Source organism: Salmo trutta, chromosome 4 (genome assembly GCF_901001165.1).
Source record: "Salmo trutta chromosome 4, fSalTru1.1, whole genome shotgun sequence".
Classification (NCBI taxonomy): Eukaryota; Metazoa; Chordata; class Actinopteri; order Salmoniformes; family Salmonidae; genus Salmo; species Salmo trutta.
The window spans coordinates 30,291,728-30,310,120 of record NC_042960.1 but is presented as its reverse complement, the minus strand read 5'-3'; positions in this window follow the sequence as shown (position 1 = coordinate 30,310,120).

Sequence of the window (18,393 nt, the reverse complement as noted above, 5' to 3'; positions counted from 1 at the left end):
ACATTACAGAGGCCTACTTATCAAAACACGGTCTATCCACAGTCAGGATATGATATAGCACAGACAATACTGTACATTTAAAACCAGTTATTAAATGTAACTAAATGTCATCAAAAATGTGATCTATGTAACCCCAAAATAAATGATTTATCACGAGAGGCCCATAAAAAATAACTAGTAATTCAGCATACTCCAAGAAAGGTTCAAATCTAAACTTTCTGCTAAAAAAGTTATAAATTCCTGAGGTGTAGTCCCTTTTGAGGACACAAGCTCAAGTGCACAGTACAAATATGAAAAATATTTTATATGTTGTATTTCCCATTCAACAAAACTGTATGGATAAGGCTTGAAATGCTTACATGCTTCTAAATATAGCATAATCAAAATATAAAACCACTAACTATAAGATTTCACCTTCCTTATAACTGTTAAATTCATATTTGTATGTTTAGTGTTAGAGAAAATGTGCATATTTTCTAAAGGTCTCTCTTGATCAAAATGTCTGCCTCCGTCGCTGTGGACGTCTCACAGAGCTCTAGCTTGGCTTCCTGAAATCATTAGGAACTCGCCTTTCATCTAATAATAATCTTGTCTGTCTATGACAAACAGCAAGTGTTTTTTTTCTTTAAAATCTATTCATTATTTTAGATTAATGGCTATATATCGATCTCTGAATGTGCTACCGTGATGAAACCGCTCTCTCCTGCTGCACTACAATGTAACGGCTGTAGGATTCAGCCAGGAGTCTGTGTCTGTGTGAACAAGGGCTATCGCTCAATGCAAGCCATTTCGATCTATGCTGTACACAGATCGATTTATAAGCTAAAATATCGGTCGGGACTAGAACCACACAGGTCCCCTTTACGACCCCTTTACATTTATTAATAAATCACAAATTGGATACCCCACAGACACACCTTGCTTTGATCTTATAAAACCACCTCATCTCCGAACGTTTTGAGGTGAGAGAGTGAAACCGAAAATGTATGTGTAAAGCGTTTTTGTGTTTAGTTAAGAGGTTTCAGCCTTGAGGGAGAGAGCAGGCCTTCTGCAGCCCTGGAAGGAAAAGAGGGGTGACCCTGAAAACAATAGGGCCACATCCCGGCCTGCTCCAAACCTGCAGCATGCACTCCATGTCTCAGACCCTCTGTGTGCTTCTAGCAAGTTTCTAAGAGGCCTCAGTTGGCCTTAGGGCAGACAGACGGGCAGGACAATAGGGTCATATTTATTGGGGGGGATTCAGATTTAGGAAATGTACGGCTTTCCTACACACAAAATGTACGCCATTCCTACACACGAAGGTCCTACGCACTTCTCAGTATTTGCTATTCAGACTTACCTTATTCAGTCCTGTAATGCACTCTGCAGATGTGCCTACCTTCAGGGGAGCGCACTTTGCGCGCGTCACCCAAATATCTTGGTTGTGAAATAGTTGCTATTGAGCTGACTATTGAGTTGAGAAATAATACCTACAGATAGCTGAGGCCCTCCTCTCTTCGAAAGGGACAAGTGGACGCACCTTCCAAAGCTGTGTTTATCCCGCAATTCTATTTTCAAATATTATACAATCAGAACCAATTTTGCTCTGTGTTTTAATTTTATATGTGAGTTTGCATGACCTCATCTCAGCCTATCAGAAAACCAGACTGGCCCATCTTGGTAGGGGGGCTGGTCGTTGCCCACTGATAAGTCAAACGTTGATTATAGATTAGTATAACAGAGAAATTGCGTAAATAACTTAACAGGCCCATGTACCTGCCAACCATGTCACCTTTTCGTTTTTGTATTTTTATGTAAAAAAAATTTTTTTTTTTGGTTTGTCAATTTTGATCAGCCCACCCAACTAAAAAATGATCGAGCTCATCTGGCATTTGCCAGATGGCCAATCCGCCCCGGCTACCTTGTGCGCTCTGAATAAATGTAATTCAACCAAATCCTCCCATTTGCTGGCCAACTGATTTTCTCATGGAGTTTTAATTCAATATGGGTTTCAGAACATTTATGTTAAGCCACCCCTTTAAATTCAGTGTATCTTTTAATTCAAATTTTGTGGACAGACTCACGAGAATATTTTTTATTTTATTTAACCTTTATTTTAAACAGTGAAGACATATTGAGACTTACAGTATGTCTCTTTTTCAAATGCGCCCTGGATAATACAACATAAATATTCACAACCGCTGTGTCTTTGTGAGACGCGGAGTAGGTGAATGGATGATCTCCGCATTTGTGGTTCCCACCATGAAGCATGGAGGAGGAGGTGTGATGGTGTGGGGGTGCTTTGCTGGTGACACTGTTGGTGATTTATTTACATTTCAAGGCACATTTAACCAGCATGGCTACCACAGCATTCTGCAGCGATACGCCATCCCCTGGTTTGCGCTAAGTGGGACTATAATTTGTTTTACAACAGGACAATAACCCAACACACCTCCAGGCTGTGTAAGGGCTATTTGACTAAGAAGGAGAGTGATGGAGTGCTGCATCAGATGACCTGGCCTCCACAATCACCTGACCTCAACCCAATTGAGATGGTTTGGGATGAGTTGGACCGCAGAGTGAAGGAAAAGCAGCCAACAAGTGCTCCGCATATGTGGGAACTCCTTCAAGACTGTTGGAAAAGCATTCCACTTGAAGCTGGTTGAGAGATTGCCAAGAGTGTATAAAGCTGTCATCAAGGCAAAAGGTGGCTACTTTGAAGAATCTAAAATGTGACCTGTTTCAGGAAACCATGTGTATGTCACGGGTCACTACTTCACAGGAGAGCCGTTTGAACGTAACCTTTTTTTTATTATCAAAATGCTTTTTTTGTTGTTGCAGAAATGCCTTCTCGAACATGTGATCTTTCGTGTGCCTTAATAACAAACTTGTATGCCATCTGTAAATACAAATAAAATTGTTAAATTATGAGCCTAGTTGGTTTATCCACAGAAAAAGCCAGCAACCTTTCCGCTAGCCATGATTGGCTGAGGTAATGAGTGGGCTGGACTTGCCGAGAGATGAATTTGGATTGGTCTGCCATATAGCATGCTACTGTCTATTTGAGCTAGTCAGTATGTCTAATGTAATCCTGTCTAACGAGGCTTTAAAAAAAAAAGTATCGCATAGTAAAACTGCATAAGCCTAATGTCAAGATAAAGTCTACTGTTAGCTTGCTAAAGTTAGCTGGCTGGCTCTCTAGCTAACATTACGTGTATGCTCTCCACTTTCTGGATGACCGAGTTTTGAAGTCAGTGGAATTCGAGTATGATAGCTAAGGAGATGGAGAAAACACCTGTCTGCGGATGACATCTTCAAATTAAGGGCAACCATGGTATCCGACAGGAGACATGTCCATCCATGATGTATACGGGTAAGACAGTCTAGCTAGCTACATTTTCAGATATTACACGTTTCTAATTTTGACAGAAAGTGGTTTCATTTCATGTTAAAGTGTACTTTTAACAAGCCAACGTTAGCTGGCTGGCTCGCTAGCTAACGTTACGTGTATGATCTTATTATTCGTATTTCATAGCCATTTGCTTGACTAGTTATAGCCTAATGTTAGCTGGTTAATATTGAACCTGGTTGGTTAGCTACCTACAGATTCATGCAGGGTAGTCACGTCATGAGTTGGGATTATGGTTCATTGTTTACCTAGCTAGCTACATGTCTTAACAAAAGACTCTCGTCTGAGTGTGCCAGAGCGCAGAATAACTGATGAATTTACGAACGCTCAACACCCGTTGAATATGGCTGTAAATGTCGGCAAAAAAGCATAATCAAATTGTTGCCAGCAGCACAGTTATAGTTACCAACACTCTGGATAACATGAAAAAAATCTAACCAGCTCTGCTAGTGCGAGTAAAATGGTCATAGTGAGGTGTTCTCTCATTATGTGTCTGGAAGTAGCTAGCAAGCTAGCCAATGTTAGCCAGTTAGCTTGGGTGCTTGACTGCCGTTGTGAGGTCAGAACTCTCTGAATTTATGAACGGACAATCTGACAGCACAGTTACAGTCACCAACAGTCTGGATAACACAACAGCCTGACAAGCTCTGCTAGGGCGAGTAATGTTCAGTGAGCTGTTCTCTCATTTGTCTCTGGAAGTAGCTAGCAAGTTAGCTTGGGTGCTTGACTGCAGTTGTTAATACAGAACGCTCAGATCAACCCTTAAAGAGATGGGTGGGGCTAAAGCTTAAGAGGGTGTGAACAATGGGTGTAGACAAAGAAGGGCTCTTCAGTAGTAGTACCAAAATATTCAAAGGCCATTTTCTCAAGTGAGTTTACAAGTTTATCAACTTTCAAAGCAAAATGACTTTCCCATTATTCCTCACTGTCGATAGCGCACTGGACTTCGGGCAAGAAGGTTGAGGGATCGAAACCTGCTCCCTGCTTGTTTCATTTGAAGTCGTGCACAATTATCAGCAGACCCGGGCCAGCTGTGCAATACCATCTCTTCCCAAGGAGCCACCATCGGTAGGCACAAGGAATTGCTTCATGGCCTTATGGAGGGGGTCCAAACATTGGCTGAACGCCATGACCGGGCGTTAGCTGGAGAAATTCTGTGGGTTGTCTGGGAGGCATTCCGTGGGTTGTCTGGGAGGCAGCCTATCACGGTGGTTACCCCACAGCCCCTCAGTAACTCAGCTGTTAGCAGTGCCGTCTCATCGGTCACTCCACCTTCTCGAGAGCCCTTCTTACCTCCCCCGGAACTCTTCAATGGAGAGCCGAGCACCTGTCAGGCATTTCTCTCTCAGCCCTCCTCCTTCCCCTCGGATGAGGTAGGCTCCAAGATAGCCTACCTCATCACACTGATGTCCGGGAGGGCTCTAACCTGGGCTACTGCTATATGGGAACAACAGCCGGCCAAATCAAAAATAATAGTTCTGATAGCAAAAACAAGGCTTAAAAAAAATAAAATTCACAATCAAATATTTTGTAATTGAGCGCAAAACTTTATGCTTTTTATTCCCCCCAAAATATTTTGAGAACAAAAAAAGTATTTGAAAACCAAACTCCAATTTCATTTCGCTATCAACCACCCTCCATTTTGGCATTTCTTTGAGTGTGTTAGGCTACAACCAATACTGTTCAGCCTTTCTTTCCGACACAAAGGAAGTCATAGCGGACACCTACAAAGAAGGACTGTGTGATGATGGCATCTCAGGTAAGCAGCACTGGGCGGTCTTCCGTCTAACTTTTACATAGCTAGTAGTTAGCTCCTATGATTCAGCGTGGGTTCATAACAAGGATGCCCCATGCGGGCTTTAGAGTGGTCAAAGGAAGTCTCAGAGCAATGGGCCATCGTGTACAATGGCGAAGAGTCTTTGCAGCGTGTATCATTGCCAGAATGATCCAGCTTTGTTGCATTGCTCGGCAAAAATACTCTGTTCCTGCACCCCTGGCTCTCGTCCACATTGATACAAATCATAAATTGATAAGGTACTAAGATGTATAATGTCTCCATTAAATCTAAGAAGTTATTTTAATTTTATTCTTTGTTATTCCTAGACAAATTTTCAATGATGTATGAAATTGGAGTTGTTCTTCATCAACTGGTAATACATAAATAATGAAGCAGGATAATACCAGTCTGGTGTTAAGCTTTCTGTGCTGTATTGACGTATCCTGAATGACATCTGCTGCTTTAGATTGAACGGTCGTATCTCAGTTATTGTTTTCATATCTACAAAAATAAGCTATTTTCTTTACTTTCAGAGTGCGAGCTGATCAAGGGGTCGAAAATGTAGATATTGCCAGATGTTCACTGTCCGAGGAACAGGCCGTGAAAGCTTTATTGCTGGCAAAAGTGTCCATAACCAGAGGTAATTAAACTGTTCTGTGTTCTTTTTCTCTTCCTCTCTGCCTGTCTTGTTGTACATGGAACCTGTCTCACATGCACAGTTTGGAGGAAGAAGGATACCTTGACCTGTCGAATTCTATCCACCTCTTCTGTGTGGGATATGTGTTCCTACCTCGTCTGCGGGCAGATCTGCAGCATTTCAGAGAGTTGGAATAATCCCCCTTAAATACGGAGGCGAACCTGACATCTCACCAGCTGTGGCACATCGGAAAGCTCCAAACACCTGTGCACATTTTAGTTTTTGCCTAAGCACTACACAGCTGATTCAAATGATCGTCATCATCAAGCTTCAAGTGGTATTTATGTCTAGTAATGACATTATCTTCTATTGTCTGTCCTCATGTGTATGTTTTTCAGCATAAAGTATTCTTTGGCCACTTAGTGTGGACACCAGGTGAGACCACACACACACAATAACAGTCTCTCTCCTTTACTTCAACCCTCTCTCACCCTTCTCCCTAATTCCTCTAGGTTATATCAGCTGTGTTGGTGAACCCCTCCCGCATCTGAACTGGCTGACATAGAGGGCACAGCATGATCATAGGTAAGGTCAGGTCAACAGGAAGTATTATTAAAGAGCTGGGACCCAAACAGAGGAAGATCTTCAAAAATAAGTGATTTATTTCATCGCTGTTTATGATTTTGTGAAGCCTGTGCTGGTTGAAAAACATGTTGATGTGGGGTGCCGTCCTCAGACAATCACATGGTATGCTTTCGCCATAAAGCCTTTTTGAAATCGGACAACGCAGTTAGATTAACAATAATTTAAGCTTTTAAATGATATAAGAATCATGTTCATGAATGTTTAATATTACGATTATTTATTTGAATTGCGTGCCCTCCAATTTCACCGGATGTTGTCGGCTTGTGTCCTGCTAGCGGGACGCCTATCCCTAAGAAGTTTTTAACTTGCTAAATCGCGATTTTTGTAAATTAACTTTATGACAAAAAAATATGCACAATCGTTTGTCTCTACATTAACTAACATATTCCTCTCAATTGTACATTTTTAGCTTGACTCGTTATGACATTATAACTACTTACATCTGCTTTCCCCGTAATGTTTTGTCAGCCATCTTTGATGAAGAAAGCCACCAGGGATGGGTGGCCCGCGTCAAATTCATCATTGGAACCACTCGATATGATTGGTCATATAAAAACCTTGGGACCCAAATGCATAATGAGTGCTCTAACTCCCCCTTGTGGTGGTCTGAAGCAATGAAGCCGTGATGCTGGGTACCTCTAAGTCCCGTGGTGTAAGCTCACAACTTTTAAAGGAGCCACGGTATGTGACTAGGCAGAGCTGGGCTGTCACCAGTGGAAAGGCAATACTGGATCAACACGAAGAGTTGTCTGTATTGCGGGACTCTTGGTCATTTTGTGTCCTCTTGTTCTTTAAAAGACCAGGCTCACCGGTAGGAGCGAGTACTCTGGTGGGCCATATGGAGAACTTTTCTGCTTCCCTTGCTCGCACCCCTTTTCATGCCATTCTGCTGTGAGGAAACCAGTCTAAATCTCTCCGGGGTCCTCATTGACTCTGGAGTTGATGAGAGCTTTTTGGATGCTACCCTGGCTTCCGAGCTGAACATCCCCACTCAGCCCCTCTCCATTCCCATGGATGTTAGAGCGCTGGACGGGCGCTCTATAGGCCGGGTCACTCATAATACCACTCCTATCAACCTACAGGTGTCAGGGAATCACAGCGAGACTATTTAATTTCTACTCATCAAGTCTCCTCAGATTCCCGTGGTTTTGGGATTCTCCTGGCTCCAGCAACACAATCCCCTAATCAACTGGTCAACGGTTTCATGGGCTGGAGTCCGTTCTGCCACGCCCATTGTCTGAAGTCAGTGCAACCTGCCCCGAGACGTCTCCCTGGGGGTTCGGAAGGTGCCCCGGACCTCTCCGCCATCCCTGCGGAGTACCAGGACCTCCGGGAGGTGTTCAGCAAGGCCCGGGCCACTTCGCCTCCGTCACACAGACCTTATGACTGCGGGATTGACCTTCTCCATAGCACCACGCCGCCCCGGGGACGTCTGTACTCTCTGTTGGGACCGGAGACCAAGGCTATGGAGACCTACATTGGGGACTCCCTAGCTGCAGGATTTATCTGTTCCTCTCCCGCTGGCGCAGGGTTCTTCTTCGTGGAGAAAAAGGACAAGATCCTGCGCCCATGCATTGACTACCAGGGACTCAATGGCATTACTGTTCAGAACCGCTACCCGCTACCACTCATTTCCTCGGCCTTCAAGCCACTCCAGGGGGCCACTGTTTTCCAAGCTGGATCTACGGAATGCCTACCACCTGTTGCAGATACGAGAGGGGGATGAGTGGAAGATGGCCAGCGGCCACTACGAGTATCTGGTCATGCCTTTTGGCCTCACCAACGCCCCTGCTGTGTTCCAGGCTCTGGTAAATGATGTTCTCCGTGACATGTTGAACCGGTTCGTCGTTGTCTACATTGATGACATCCTCGTCTTCTACTGCTCTCCCCAAGAAAATGTGCTCCATGTCCGGCAGGTTCTTCAATGCCTTCTGGAGAATCAGCTGTTTGTGGAGAAGTGCGAGGTCCATCGCTCCACCATCCCCTTTCTTGGTTACATCATCTCTGCTAGAAGTGTCCAGATGGACCCCGGGAAGGTGAGAGCGGTGGTGGATTGGCCTCAGCCTACGTCCAGGGTGCAGCTGTTTCCTGGGGGTTGTACATTTTTATTGCCGCTGACCGGGAGTTCCAGGACCTCAAACACTGCTTCACCACTGCTCCTATCTTGGTTCATCCTGACCCTTCAGTTCGGGGTGGAGGCCGATGCTTCAGATGTCGGAGTGGGGGCTGTCCTGTCCCAACGTTCTGCCCTGGACCTTAAGCTGCATCCCTGTGCCTTCTTCTCCCACCGCCTCAATGCCACGGAGAGGAACTTCGATGTGGGGAATCGAGCGCTTCTTGCGGTGAAGATGGCACTGGAGGAATGGAGGCACTGGCTAGAAGGTGCGGAACATCCGTTCATTGTGTGGACCGACCACAAAAACCTGGCAGATAACTGGATGTTTGTGCCTGACGCTGTCCGATCCGTGGTCCTGGAGTAGGCCCATTCCTCCAGGCTTGCCTGCCTTCCGGACTCCCGTCGGACCCTGGCCTTCGTGCGACAATGCTTTTGGTGGCCTACTATGGTTCCGGATGTCGCCGCGTTTGTCACCACCTGCACTGTCTGTGCTTAGAACAAGACTCCTCAGCAAGCTCCGGCTGGTTTTCTTCAACCACTGCCTGTCCCTCACTGTCCCTGGTCCCACATATCCCTGGATTTTGTCACAGGTCTCCGCCTGTCTGAGGGCAACACTGGCATCCTGACTGTGGTCGACCAGTTTTCCAAAGCTGCCCACTTCATTCCTCTCCCCAAACTACCCTCGGCCAAGGAGACGGCCCAGCTCATGGTGCAGCACGTCTTCCGGATCCATGGACTGCCCGTGGACATGGTCTCCGACCGGGGTCCTCAGTTCTCATCTCGGTTCTAGAAGGCGTTCTACACCCTCAATGGGTCTTCGGTCAGCCTGTCCTTTGGGTTCCACCCCCAGTCCAATGGCCAGTCGTAGCGAGCCAACCAGGATCTCGAGACTACTCTCGGCCCTCCTCCAGACCACCTCCAGGTATCGACAACAAGCGGATCACCATCAGACCCCGGCTCCCCGGTATCGTCTCGTACGGAAGACCCGGGATCTGCCCCTCCGTGTGGAATCCTGCAAACTCTCCCCCCGGTTTAGCAGCCCGTTTCCCATCTCTAAAATTATTAACCCCTCTGCTGTTCATCCTTTGTTGCCCCGTGCCCTTCGTATACATCCCACCTTTCATGTGTCCAGAGTTAAACCCATGTCTCACAGCCCTTTGTCTCCTGTTTCCAGGGTTATGGCCCAGAGGAGAGGTGCTTGGTCCCCACCATGGACATCCTGGACCCAGGCCTCATCGCGGATTTCCAACGCCGACACCAGTGCATCAGTGATCAATTAATTTGTTGTGGCAGAGAGAAGGAAGTAGAACCCTTCAGGATTTAGCCAGGTTATCATTTTAATCCAAAAGAGTGGTTACTTAATAATCAGATTTAGTCTTATTTGTCTTACACAATTATTCCTCAGTTGCTTAAAAGCTTGCCAGTCCGGGCCTAAGCCTGTGTTCCTGGCCTTGAACCAAGCGTCATCTCTTTTTTGAATGACTTCTGATAATTCCGGAGTGTACCAGGCATTCAATCTACCTTTAACCTTTCATTTTTTGAAGGGAGCATGATTATCAACAAAAATACTGACGACATCGGCAAAAAAGGTCCTCTTTGTGATGATGCAAACTTTGATTTTTGTATTCTCACATCACTAACACAAACAATTGGGGATCAATGAAAGTCATCTAAGTATATGCATACTCGTCTCCATTTCAGCACCAATTGATAGATTTAAAAATGATCTGATCTTGTAGATTATTTAAGTTTAGGAAATTATTTATAAATCATAAAAAAAACAGGTTTGAGGGCCTTTACGCACAAAAGACAGAAAACGGTAGTTTGAGTCATTCTGAAAATTGCCACAATCAGAGTCTTCAACCCATGTTAATGTTGGATGATTAATGTACATAGAATTATAGTAGGGAGAATAGTGTACAGTAGTAGGCTTTACCTTCATCTATTACCTGCACTAACCATGGAACTGTGTGATGACACGACCAAGTATTGCGCCATGCGATGGGTTCAAACTGTTACAGCTTGGTCTGCGCTCCACTCCATAACGATTTAATTTAGCCTACATGTCTTTTTTATATATTCTCTACTGTTACTAATGATCCTCAGCAACAACCACACGTTCGTGCCAGCGTTTACAGAGGAAGCAACACATTTTTTTATTTTTATGGAATGATAATGTAGGTTGTACCAACTGAAGGGAACTAACAGTAAATTGGCAGCTGAATATGTGTGGTTATTATGCCTACTGACGGTCGATACTGATAGTGGCTAATATTTAACATGATAGAAATAGGAAACAGAGAAAGTCAGGGTAACCTATAATTAAGAAATTGTAGCGTGGCCATCCCTTGAGGTTAAAAGGCAGTACAATTAAAAAATCTCCATAATGGCACAGCATTTCATATGTTGATATGTTGATATGCTACAGTTTGCTGCCATATGACTGGTTTTTCCATTTGTCTAAAATAGATGTCATTGAAATGTATATTTATATTTACAATTCCCTTATCCAAGTGGATTACTCATCTACTTGCTCTTATAAATAGCTCTTGTCAAGTTGTAAATTACAGTGCACGAATGGTGTTATTTCTATTGGAAAAAAGGAAGTGCAATATATGCTTTTCCCACTTGGAACTGGTAGGTTCGCCAGACCTTATTCATGGTTTCCTCACGTATAAAGGGGGTGGAATTATTAGGGAATTAAGTCAAGGTCAGAATATGCTGTATCGGTAGACACACCTCCGTCACACCTTCATTTATTCCATCTCCACCCCAAACGAATAGCGGGTGAATAGCATCCTATTCTCATGCTTAAATTCAAGGTCAGAATACGCATAGAGAAAAGTGCATAAAAAGATAATTATGTTCTATTTATGTGAGCTTAACTCGGGTCGTAATTCCCCCCCCCCCAGGCGCCAAACAAAAGATAACTGAATGAAACAGGGAGGGACTACCTGAACTTGTATAAAAATAATTGTTTTCTTTTTGTCTTCCATTGCAAAACTATTCTGCTACGATGTGCCCTAATTAATGTGACCTTGCAAACTGGCCACTCAGCAGTCAAGCAATCGTAGGTTTTCTCCAGGGGTTGAGTGCTGTTTGTCTCTTTTAAAGCAGGGTAAATAACAACACGTGTACATGTGTATAGTATATTACAATGGGGGGGTGGGGGAGATTAGACCTGAGATTAGATTAGACCTGCAGTTTAGATTCAATAGCAGAGCTGACCTTCCACTGCCTGTGCATCAACATTCATCACTATCAATACATCACACTGTTCTTAGATACCTCATCTTTAGCTTTTGGGAACTACATTGTCCCTTATCCCTGGGCTGAGGGCTGAGCAAGCAACCAGAAGACAGGCTTTCCTGTCTCTGCCCCTGCTCCAGGATGCCCATTCCTGGTTCTGTCTGACTGGGCTGCACACTGGGTGATTCCTGCCCTGCGCTCCAGCCACTTCCTGAACACATATCAGCACCTGCAGCGCAACGTCCTGTGCTCAAGAGCCTTCCACTGGCTAGAGCGTGAACTGACTAGCAGAGCTCATGGGTTTGTCTCTCTCACTGTCATTCTTCAGCTCTTTGTCACTCTCACATGCTCGCTAATTTCTTCTCACTCTTTTTTCCCTAAGTCAAACTTTTCTCTCTCATTTTTATCTTCTCCTTCCCTTTGTTTTGTGTCCTCGGGAACACATTCTGTTTCTTTTTCTCTTGTTTTATATTTCTACTGCTATATTTACTACTCCCCTCTCTATTTATTTTGCTTTCTCTCTCTTTTTCTCTCCCCCTCCCTTTTCTCTTTCAGCCAACGACTCTCCAAAGGGTTATTCAACTTCCTAATCTACTGTAATATTCCAGAGACATTCTGGCTGGATAAAGTATCACACCACTCCCCTTCCTTGTTAATCATAATATTCCGATGGGAAAGCTATTCTATTCCTGTAGGCCTAATTACAATTTCAGCCTATCAGGCTGAGAAAGCTCGAATATAAGTAGAAGTAAAAAAAAGGGCTGATTTGATCTTCATGCTCTTATTCTCTAAGTCAAACCATATAGTTTATTGTAGTCTCTTAAATTGGCTACTCATACAACACACATAGTAATACATGTTGTTGTGATTAGCACTTCCTTCGTTTTATCTGCTGATTTTCTATAATCACATCAGTGGAGTTTTGGGTGGTGTGTGTGTTCGGGAAAGTACATGCTTATGAGCGTGTATATGCAGACATTAGGTATGGCCATTGTCGATTCAGGTTTGTGCAGTAAGAACAATCTCCGTGCCATGCCCCTGTTCGGTGCTCTGTTGCCCCGGAGCTATGGGTTAACCCTGTTCCAGAATGGGACCCATGTCACCCAATCCTCCTCCTTCCCCACCCCCACTCCCACTCTCACCCTCATCCTAACCCCATCCTCCCCCTGCCCCACCCTCACCCCGGGGCAGCAGCTGGGAGGCTCGCTGGGCCTAATGAGTACCATGTTGTCTTTCCAGGACAGGACAAACTAAGGGAGGGAGGGTACAGCTGGAAACATGGCACCCTGTTCCAAGTACATGGAGCAATAAAGTGGGGCCAATTTCCACTCAACTGTCACAATACAGAGGACGCACAGAAAGTGTCTAGAATGGTTTGTAATGAGAGAAGCCAGTATAAAATCATTGCACTGTCTCAGTCCTTGTAGAGATCAGTGAACTGTAGAGATGTACTGTCTTATTGATTGATTGATAACTGATAAGTTGATGGCAATGGGTTGTGGAATTACATTAATGCCAATTACTTAATTGGAAAAATGTGTAATTATAAGTTCACAAAAACAAGCTGTCTAGTAAATCAAGCTGAAGAAAAACATAAATATGTATTGTGCTTCTACACATAAAAACAACAGTTTTACTGCAGCAGGAAAAACCTGGGATTGGGCATCGGATAGGTCATAGGATAGCTGTGTGTAGTGTTGAGCATGCTGTAAGATATACTCTATCTGCATGACTCAACACATTTGTTTGGCGATAAGAAGACTGTTGAGGAACAGAGGAAACGGGACGGATGGAGCAAAACCGAGCAGACATTCTTTCCATGGGCACTTCACTTGATTCATGAGGAGTGTGCAGTGTTTCCACTGAACGTAAACTGTTTTATCACTGCACATTGTTTTAGAGTCTTAGAGTGATACTGACATGATATGATCATGGTGTGTGTGTGTGTGTGTGTGGGTGTGTGTGTGTGGGTGTGCAGCTTGCAAAACCCTAGACTATCACATAGCCTTACCCCCAATCTATCTCCCTAATGCTGAGTGCCAAGCAGAGATGCACCTTACCATGTTTACAGTCTTCGGTATGACTCGGACGGGGATTGAACTCGCAAACCTTCCAATCTTCCAATATACTACATACTAGCTAGCTAAGCATTTAGGATAGTGGTTCACTCTACGTTATGCTTACCTTAAATCATCTTTCCACAAGACAGTGACACACGCCAACCTCACATCCCTCTGCTGACTGTCACTTCACTCAGTGTCACCCCATCTGACTAACCACAACACTGTCTTCATCTCCTCTGATGATGGAGGCGGCTGGGTGGATGCTGTTTATTATTACACAGAGCTGTGGCCGGATAACTTCTCCAGAGCAGGCGTGGGATTTGCTGAGTGGTTTATTCCACTGGCTGCCCGGAGGAGCGGGAAACATGACAAGGCAGGCGAGATGACAAGTGTCATCACCATGGTACACACACACACACACACACACACACACACACACACACACAGACAGAGAGAGAGCACTAGAAGTCTCCTTGACTTGTTGTTCAGCCATACTGATGACAGATAGACAGCGCTCTGACTATGAAAGTATACAAAACACAGAAGCCCCACGGCTTGAGTTTCCGAGCCCGGCCAAAGATTTCACTTCTTTATCTCTGGGTAACTCCCTACACGCTATATACACACTGAGAGAGGTTTAATGTAATCACTGGTTGCCCTGAAGCCCCCAGGGGTCTGGGTTAGGGTCCCAGGAGTCGATTTCCTTCCCAGACTGAGGAGAGGGGGCAAGGGAGGAAGGTGGTCTCAAGGGGCCAGAGAGGTGTACACTGCACCTCTACCCCAGCTCACAGGGGCGTGCGCGAGTGAGTCAGTGCATGTGGAATTCTGCCAGCTCTTCACACAATGGGTGGAAATGGGAATTTAATACAAACGTTCTCACAGTCTCAAGGACCTTACCCCCCCCCCCCCCTCCTCCTCACTTTCACCCCCACTCCCGACACCACTAAAACCACAACTAAATGTCCAAAAAGTACTAAAACATGGAGGGGAGTGTGCAGCTGTAAATTCAACTCTACGGTTTGAAATGTATTCACAGACCAGCTTTGTCCACTAGATTTTGAGGTTTGGTGTTTTCAATTCAGATAAACTTCAAGCAATAAGTCTGTTACAGTTACAGTGCAATATGCAAGATAATGGATGCTGCTGGCCAGCATATCCTACACTCTTGGGAAAAAAACTGCTATCTAAGAACATAAAAGGGTTTTTTCGGCTGTCCCAGTAGGAGAACCCTTTGAAGAACCCTTTTGAGTTCAAAAGAGTTCTACCTGGAACCAAAAAGGTTTCTCCTATGGGGACAGCACAAGAACCCTTTTTCTAAGAGTGTACTGCTCTTTACAATAACAGTAACAGAATACAATCATCATGTGATATGAGCCAATGTAAACTCCATAAACTTGATTGTTTGCTCTCCCACTGATGACCTTGTGCGAGGCAAGCGGAGACTGGGCGCTTTGCCTTTGTCTGGCTGTGCCATCTAAAGCAAACCGAAATAATCAGCAGCCATCGCTCTGACAACAAACACTACTGATAATTACCTCAGGACAACAAAGAGCTCGCTGGACAATGGACCATGTCTGAGGAGTGGAGGGCCTGGTTTCCACCCTTTATATCCCCCTAAAACACGCACGCAGGCAAGCACACATGTACATGCGCACCACACATACATGTAAATGTATGGGTGCACACACACACACACACGCAAGCACACACACACAAACACCCTGTCTCATGCTTCTTGAAGCCTCACTGCAGCCAGCAGTCAAAGTAACTATGTTGACACAGCATCCAGTCTTTTCCCCTGTGGGCTTCCTCTCAGAGTCCACTCTCCCTGAAACTACCAAGATGTCTGTTATTCTCCCTGCATGTCTGTCTGCCCACGTGTTCTACTCTCGCTCCAGCTATCTCTGAAAGCACACAATACTAACTTATGCACAAAGATTGCACAAATTTCCTCCAAAAAACATGTATGAAAATGACTTATTTATTTGTATTTTAATTTTCTTCTGGGAACTAGTGGTGCAACATTTTTCATTCTTTCTGGGAACAAGCAGTGTAAACTCAGTACTGATGCAAACAAAAGAAGTGTGGAATTCACGTGACCCTGAGAGAGTCTAGTAGTGTGACTGATTAGATGAGTCTCTGTCCTCATTGTCTTCATAGATAAGTCAGTCTTGTGAGCATCATTTTTGTGACCCTGTGTAGAGGAAATAGGAAGGACCTCTTAAGGTCTATTTACATTATCAGGGACATGGAGGTCTCTGTCATAGAACCGAAGAGCCAGCAAACCTGAACCAACACGGTATAGTCCTCTGTTTGGACTGTATCAAAATGAAAACATTCTGACCTGGAGACATAACAATAGTCTCCTGCTCTGGGCACCTCATCATAGTCTTTGCGTAGCAAAGTCTTTGTATTATCCTTTGTGTGATCACATACAATGGTACAGTGAAATGTTGTTTCCTCACCTATTTCAAGCGGCTTAATACAATGACATAAGACAAGCATAACAAGTGAATTGTAGATTATATCAGAAGAGGATTTATCTGAGCCCTCCAAACCATCAGAAATAATTATGCTCCATTTAAAACCAGTTAAATGTAACTAAATGCAATCGAAAATGTTATCTACATAAATCCCCAAAAGTAACTTTATCATGAGTGCCATAAACAATAACTAGTAATGCTGCATACTCCAAGAAAGGTTAAGATCTCACCTTTCTGGAAAAAATAGTTGTAAATTGCTGAAGTGTAGTCACTTTTGAGGATGCAAGCTCAAGTGCACAGTACAAATATTATAAAATATTTTGTGATGTAGTTCCTATTTCAACAAAACTGTATGAATAAGGCTTGACATTACTTATATTTAAAAAGCATATAAGTTAAACAAATTATAAAATGACTAACTACAAGATTTCACCTTCCTTATAACTGTAAAATACATATTTGTATGTTTAGTGTTAGAGAAAACGTGCATATTTTCTAAAGGTCTCTCTTAATCAAAACGTCTGCCTCCGTCGCTGTGGACGTCTCACAGAGCTCTAGCTTGGCTTCCTGAAATCATTAGGAACTCGCCTTTGATCTCATATTACTTTTGTCCAACAGAAAGTGTTTTTTGTATAAAATCTATGAATTGTTTTAGATTACTGGTTCTAAATCAATCTGAATGTGCTACAGTGACGAAGCTGCTCTCTCCTGCTGTGGTATGATGTAAGGATTCTAGGCATATGTGTTGTTAGTGGCTGTGATGTAGGGTTCAGCCAGGAGTTGATGGACAGTTGGAAGAGCGAATGAAATGGTAGGAGGGATTTCCCAGCTTCAAGTGGTGTCAGATTTCACATCCTGCTTCACACAGGCAAAATAGACATAATCCTGTATCCACGAGAATTAGGGCTACCGCTCAATGCAAGCCATTTCGATCTGTGGTGTCCACAGATTGCTCTATAAGCGAAAATGTCAGTTGGAATCGGTACCAGAACATCACAGGTCCCCAAAACGGGATTTTACATCTAAGAGGTTGTTAAAGAAAATCTTGAACTCTCTCATCGAACACAGGACATTTGAAACAATTAGAAGTTGGGTCAACTTCAATTGTCTGGGGCCATCGGGAAACATTAAAGAAAACTACATTTCAAAGCCTGCCCCTCCAGAAATGAGAAAAGTGTGTGGTACTTTAAGTTTCTCATAATGAGCGTTAAAAAGTGAGAGACGAGACCTGATCCATCTGATTGCAGCTGTAAGCATAGATACAACAAGCAGAATGTTCATAATCTTTTGGACCCTAACCGAAAGGTTGCTGGATCGAATCCCAAGCTGACAAGGTAAATATCTGTCGTTCTGCAAGGCAGTTAACCCACTGTTCCCCGTGCGGCAATGACGTGGATGTCGATTAAGGAAGCCCCCCCCCCCCGCACCTCTCTGATTTAGAGGGGTTGGGTTAAATGCGGAAGACACATTTCAGTTGAATGCATTCAGTTGTACAACAGACTAGGTATCCCCCTTTTCCCTTCCCTTTCATCAGACTGGTTGGAGCAGTGAAGGATAGGCCAAATGACCACAATCTGCAGGGATCACAACTAACTTACTTCAGGGAAAGAACACAGCTATTACATTACCCAGCTGTTGTTATTTCATAGATCTGACTCTGAAGTTTCAGAACATATCTGCAGGGGGAAAAAATGGTGCATACTATTAGCATGGCAAAATGATGTGTCAGCATTGTGCATGTAGAGTGATAGAATATGTCTGTTTTTGTTGGGCATCTTCAAAACAGTGTGCAAATACATAAAACAATGAAGACATTTTTTGCTAGATCATTTTTCAATTATTGACTTGGCTAACAATGCATTTGGTGGACAAATGGAAATTGATTGTGAAAATAACTTCAAATTCTACGACGAGTATAAAGTCTAATCTATAAAATGGTGCAACATTCTTCTCCAGATCCTGAAATCAAAACCAATCTTGGCTGGAGAGTAAAAGCGACCTCTTTCCCCTCGTGACGCTCTTCCTTCCTCTCCCA